Genomic DNA, 6,983 nt, shown 5'->3' with positions numbered 1-6,983 from the left:
TTAGTTTCTTGTGACATTCTAGATGGCATCGTGCTGTTAATCGCAGAATTGTGCCATTCTTGTTTTGCTTGCCATTTGCAAACCGTGCATCCGTTTCCGGTGATCTTTATATCGATTTTGACCGAAATCATCTCATCTTTACAGTGGTACAATTGGTTTGCCAAGTTGAGCCCTGGTTCAATCTTTCCCTTCCGAAGCACGCATATGCATTGCATATCACATCTCGCATATCATGCCATGTTTTGCATCATGTTGTTTGTGCATTGCACCATGATTGATTGTTGGTCATTTGCTTGTGTTCTTGCTTTGGGTAGAGCCAGGAGACGAGTACGTGATCAAGGAACCTGTTGAGTTACGCTAACGAGGATCAAGCTTTCGTCAACTCTGAGAACTTTGCAGGCAAGATGACCATACCCTCGAAATCACTTCTATCTTTGCTTGCTAGTTGCTCGCTCTTTTGCTATGCCGTGATACCTACCACTTGCTTTATTATGCCTCACATATTTCCATGTCAAGCCTCTAACCCACCTTTCCTAGCAAACCGTTGTTTGGCTATGTTACCGCTTTTGCTCAGCCCCTCTTATAGCGTTGCTAGTTGCAGGTGAAGTTGAAGTTTGTTCCTTGTTGGTACATGGATATTGTTGGGATATCATTATTATATCTTGTTTATTTTAATGCACCTATATACTTGGTAAAGGGTGGAAGGCTAGGCCTTATGCCTGGTGTTTTGTTCCACTCTTGCCGCCCTAGTTTCCGTCATACCGGTGTTATGTTCCTTGAATTTGCATTCCTTACGCGGTTGGGTGTTATGGGAACCCCTTGATAGTTCGCCTTGAATAAAACTCCTCCAGCAAGGACCAACCTTGGTTTTACCATTTGCCACCTAAGCCTTTTCCCTTGGGTTCTGCAGACTCAAGGGTCATCTTTATTTTAAACCCCCCCCCCCCCGGGCCAGTGCTCCTCTGAGTGTTGGTCCGAAACGGGAAGCCTGCGGGGCCACCTCGGGGTAACTCGAGGGTTGGTTTTACTCGTAGCTTGACCTATCCGGTGTGCCCTGAGAACGAGATACGTGCGACTCCTATCAGGATTTGTCGGCACATCGAGCGGCTTTGCTGGTCTTGTTTTACCATTGTCGAAATGTCTTGTAACCAGGATTCCGAGACTGATCGGGTCTTCCCGGGAGAAGGGATATCCTTCGTTGACCGTGAGAGCTTGTGATGGGCTAAGTTGGGACACCCCTGCAGGGTTTTGAACTTTCGAAAGCCGTGCCCGCGGTTATGAGCAGATGGGAATTTGTTAATGTCCGGTTGTAGAGAACTTGACACTTAACTTAATTAAAATGAATCAACCGCGTGTGAAGCCGTGATGGTCTCTTCTCGGCGGAGTCCGGGAAGTGAACATGGTTCTTGTTGGGGATATAGCTACCAGGTATGACCCGCCCAAGAGGGGCCGGGTCAACCCCAATGGCGGGTTACGAGAAGAAGCCCAGTAAACATTCAAGGTGATAGTTTATTAAGACTTGTAGAAGGCTTAAGCCCAGAGGCGGCTTAAGGCCCAATATTTTGAACCACCATATGTAGAGAAAGACTTGTAAAGAAAGGCATATAAAAGAAGTCACCGAGTCGGACACATTTTATGAACCGGCTGGGACTCTGTAGGCCGTCAGGCGTCAACCCATGTATATAAGGGGATGACCCGACGGCGGCTTAGGACAAGAAAACAACAGATTGATAGCCAAGCTAGCGGATTCGCTCCTTGGTCATCGAAACCTAGCAATACAACATCAACTGGACTAGGCCTTACCTTCACCGTAAGGGGCCGAACCACTATAAACCTCTTGTGTCCTTTGTCCCGATTAACCCCTTTAAGCTTCCTAGTTGCGATGGCCCTACGACTAATTCCTTTCGCTAGGACATCTGCCGTGACAATTCCACGACAGTTGGCGCCCACCATGGGGCCAGCGCACAGTGGATTTGAGTTCTTGAAGGGAAACTTCGAAGGGCTCAAGGGATACGCTGTGGGCCGGATAACCAAGAGTCATCGCGGCAAGCTCTACATCGATGACGAAGGCTGGGGCCCCGAGGCCGGCTGAATTGAGTACGGGTACCGGGTCCCCTTTGGCGGAATCCATGTCTTCATCGGCCGGATCGGCGAGTCGGGCCCTGAGCCGGACGTCTGCACCAACCTCATCGAGACGGCTCAGCGCGCGAGATCCTCCCAGACTCAACCTCTCGTGAGGCATGCCTTCATGGGTTGCATCCATGGAGGTGAATTCTCTGAAGGATCAGTGGATGGCGGTGAGACGGCCATCTGTTCTGACGGTGAGTCGTCCTCAGGCGAGACAGATTCTTTGTATCAGCTACAAGATGGCGTGCTTGGGGGCTGTTCCGATGGCAGCAGTATTCCGTACCTCTCTGAGCCGCCGAATCGAGCCAGAGTTTTCATGGCTGGCACTCAACCCGGGCAGAACTCTACGGCTGCGGTAGCAATAACCACCGGGTCGACAGCAGCCGGGTCAGGAGACCCCGCGCGCCCCCCGGCTCAGGTGCTAATGGACCTCATGGATAAGTTGACAGCTCTGTTGACTGATGTAGTGGAGCCGGCGGATAAGGCTCAACATGACGCGGAGGTGGCACGACTACGCGAAGAGATGGCACAGGCCAAGGAAAATTTAGCAGCAGAAGAGGTCAGGATGGCCGCGGAGCGGGCGGCTTTGGATTCTCGTGCTCAGCAGCTTCAAGCGGAGACTTTCCGGTTCTCGGTGGATCTGAACGCGTCAAACGAGGTCATGAGGAGAAGGCACCAGAAAACTCAGTCACATTTGCCTCTAACTTATGACCCTAGGAATCTCTTCCACACACCCGGGGCTGGTCCAAGTAACCCGCCGGAGGCAAACCAGATCACGACACCCGGGGCTAGGGCGCCGGTTCAACCGCGGGCCATGGAGCCACCCCGTATGAATACTGCTCCACCTCATTACACACCAATACCACCGGGCCACTTTTCTAACCCTTTGGAGAATCTCATCGATGCGTCGGCTCGTTTGACGGCTCTCCCGATGGAAGGCGACTCTCCGATAGCAACTGAAACACGAAGGGTGAGAGAACTTCAGACGGCTCTGGCGCAGCAGGATGCGTACTCTTACAGTCGAGACAGAATCCATTCAACCCCTTGCCCAAGCCGGAGCCCGAGCTATAGCAGGCATATGGACTCAGCCGCTATATCGAGCAATGCTCAACGCCATAACCAACCGCGCAGGCATGAGCCGGTGCAGGGTGGAACCCTTAACTTGGCGGATCAGGAGAGGATTTGTCAAGAGGCTGAGCGGGCGGTTCAACTGGCAGCTGAGTAGGCGGCTCATCAGGCTTTTCCGGTTTATCCGGCAACCTCTGTGGAGGCAGGAGTGGCCACAAGAACAGGAGGTGTCCCTTGCCTGGTGCCGGCTCTACATAATGAGCGCTTCCCAAAGGACTTTAAAGGGCCTCGTAAGGTGCCTAATTACACAGCCGACTTGTAGCCTGGGGCCTGGATTGAAAGTTATGAGATGGCGATGGAGCTATTGGAGGTCTGCGGTGCAGCAATGGCTAAGTATTTCACTATGATGTTGGATGGAACAGCTCGCACTTGGTTGAAAGGGTTGCCGCCCAATTCCATCGGCTCATGGGCGGAGTTAAAAGTCTGGTTCATTCAGAACTTCAAGGACACATGTAAACAACCTATGTCAATCGTGGACCTGACTAATTGTAAGCAAGAGGAAGGTGAGTCCACGACCCATTGGGTGCGCTGAGTCAAGGAGATAATACATTCATCTGATAAGATGGATGCCGGCTCTACGGTCTTAATGTTGGAGAAAAATTGTCGTTTTGAACCTCTAAAACAGAAGTTGGGGCGGCTCAAGCATGATTGTAATGACATGGGCCAGTTGATGGCAGCCCTGGTCAAATATGTTGATTCTGACAGTACCAAGGATCCCACGTCGGATGAAGAGAAGACAGGGAAGGGAAAGAAGAACGGCGACGGCAAGGGTCATCAGCATAACCCGGCGAATCAAGGAGGTAACAAACGTAAGGCTGGCGAGTTTGTGGCTAACACCAATGCACAGGGCAACAACCATCGGCGCAAGGGTAGGCCACCTCCTCGGTCAGGCGGGTCAGGTCCCACCCTCGAGCAACTACTGAATGAACCTTGTCCAAGACACGGCACCCGGGAGAAGCCAGCTACCCATCTGTGGAAGGACTACACGATCATGAAGGGATTTAAAAATTCCAACATGTTTGATGGTAGCCACGGACCTGGCGGCGGTTCAGGCAGAGGTGGTTTTCATGGCTCGAGCGCCGGCTCAAGCGGAGGCGGTTTTCACGGTCAAGGCCATCCGGGTAACCAGGGTGGCTATAATCAGCAAGCCGGCCAAAGTAATCAGCAGCAACAGCAGCAATAGTCCGGGTATCAGAGTAACCCAAAACAATTGAATAGTGGGCAGTACCACGTATTTACCACTAGTTTATGCAAGAGGGACCAGAAGCTTCATAAGAGGGTTGTTAATGCTGTTGAGCCGGCGATTCCACGTTATTTGAGGTGGTCAGAACAGCCTATTGTGTGGAGTAGGGAAGATCACCCTCCCCAGGTTGATAATCCGGGTCACTTGGCCTTGGTGGTGGCACCTCATGTTGGTGGATATAAGTTCACTAAGGTGCTCATAGACGGAGGCAGTAGCATCAACATCCTCTATTATGAGACGTTTCGTCAGATGGGTTGACTGATAAGAGTCTTAAACAATCCAACACTGTTTTTCATGGTGTTGTGCCTGGTAAGTCGGCATACCCAGTTGGTAAGATTGAACTGGAAGTAGCCTTTGGGGATGAATATGTTTCCAAGGCTGAGAAGTTAACTTTTGAGGTGGTTAAGATCAAAAGCCAATATCATGCTCTGTTTGGACGGCCGGCTTATGCCAAGTTCATGGCTCGGCCGTGTTATGTGTATCTGCAGCTCAAGATGACGGGTTATAAAGGCACCATCACAGTACATGGAAGCTGGAAAATAGCCCTAGAATGTGAAGAAGGTGATGCCGCTTATGCTGAGTCTGTTTGTGCGACAGAGGAGTTAAAGTTTTATAAAGATAACGTTGACCCGGCATACATGACGTCTTTGAAGAAGCCAACTACGGAGCATGGACCGGTGTTGAAATTCAAGTTAGCTGATGACACCAAGATGGTTGATTTTGTGCCTGGCGACTCATCCAAATAGTTCATCATCAGTGCCAACTTGGATCCAAAATAGGAAAGCACGCTCATCGAGTTCATCCATGAGAACCGGGACTTCTTTGCATGGAAACCTTCTGACATGCCGAGTGTCCCGAGAGAACTCGCTGAGCACACTCTTAATATTGATCCGAAGTTTAAGCTAGTCGGGCAGTTTCTTCGATGGTTTAACGAGGAAAGGCGCAAGGCCATTGGAGAAGAGGTGGCCCGGCTCTTGGCGGCCGGGTTCATAGTTGAAGTTTTTCACCCAGAGTGGTTGGCTAACCCGGTGCTTGTACTCAAGAAGAATGGCACCTGGCGTATGTGTGTGGATTACACCGATTTGAACAAGGCTTGTCCGGCCGACCCTTTTGCTCTCCCTCGTATTGATCAGATCATTGATGCTACGGCGGGTTGTGAGCGTTTGAGTTTTTTGGATGCCTATTCGGGTTATCATCAGATCAAGATGGCAGTTAAGGACCAGGAGAAGACAACTTTCATCACTCCGTTTGGAGCCCTCTGCTATGTGTCTATGCCTTTTGGGCTTAAGAGTGCCTAGGCGACTTATCAGCGGTGTGTGCAGAACTGCCTTCACATTCAGATTGGGCGCAATGTTCATGCTTATGTGGACGATATAGTGGTGAAATCCAGAGAGAAGGAAACCTTGGTAACTGATCTAAGGAAACCTTTGATAACCTCTGGGTCTACAAGATGATGCTCAACCTGGCCAAGTGTGTTTTTGGAGTCCCAGCTGGCAAGCTCTTGGGTTTTTTGGTGTCTAACAGAGGTATTGAGGCTAACCCAAAGAAGATTAAGGCAATTACCTCTCTGGCCAAACCGATGTGCAGCAATGACGTTCAGCGGTTGGCGGGTCGCGTCGCGGCCTTAAGCCGGTTCATAAGCCGGTTAGGGGAGAAGGCGATGCCTTTGTATCAAATGATGAAAAAGGCGGATGACTTTGTCTGGAGTGATGCTGCTAACTCTGCCTTTGAGGATCTGAAGAAACAGCTCGTCGAGCCACCGGTTCTTGCTGCTCCGGTTGAGAAGGAGCCATTGTTGTTGTATGTGGCTGCTAACTCACGTGCTGTCAGTGCGGCCATTGTTGTGGAGCGTAAGGAGGCTGGCAAAGAACATCCGGTTCAACGGAGGTTTACTACATCAGTGAGGTGCTCATTGAGTCTAAACAGAGATATCCACATTGGCAGAAGCTTGTTTATGGGGTGTTCATAGCAAGCCGGAAGCTCAAGCATTATTTTCAGGGTACCCAATTACTGTGGTTAGCTCTGCTCCTTTGGGAGACATTATTCAAAATAGAGAAGCCTAAGGACGAGTCGCCAAGTGGGCCATTGAACTTGGATCTCATGGTTTAAAATATGTGCCACATACTACGATCAAGTCTCAAGCACTGGTTGACTTCATTAATGACTGGACAGAGTTGTAGATACCGGAGGAGAAGCCAGACAACACATATTGGACAATTCACTTTCACGGGTCCAGACAATTGGAAGGCTCGGGGCTGGAGTTGTTTTAACCTCTCCTCGAGGTGACAAATTTTGTTATGTGTTACGATTGATGTTTTCGTGCACTAACAACGCAGCTGAGTACGAGGCCTTGCTTCATGGTCTTCGAATGGCTAAGGAAATGAGTTTGAGCCGGGTACAGTGTCTGGGTGACTCGGATCTGGTAGCTCAACAAGTATCAGGCAAGTGGGATTCTAAGGATCCTCTCATGGCGGCTTATCGCCGT

The sequence above is a fragment of the Triticum urartu genome, chromosome 7A (genome assembly GCF_056163025.1).
Source record: "Triticum urartu cultivar PI428250 chromosome 7A, HENAU_Tu73, whole genome shotgun sequence".
Taxonomy (NCBI): domain Eukaryota; kingdom Viridiplantae; phylum Streptophyta; class Magnoliopsida; order Poales; family Poaceae; genus Triticum; species Triticum urartu.
This window is presented reverse-complemented; position numbering follows the sequence as displayed.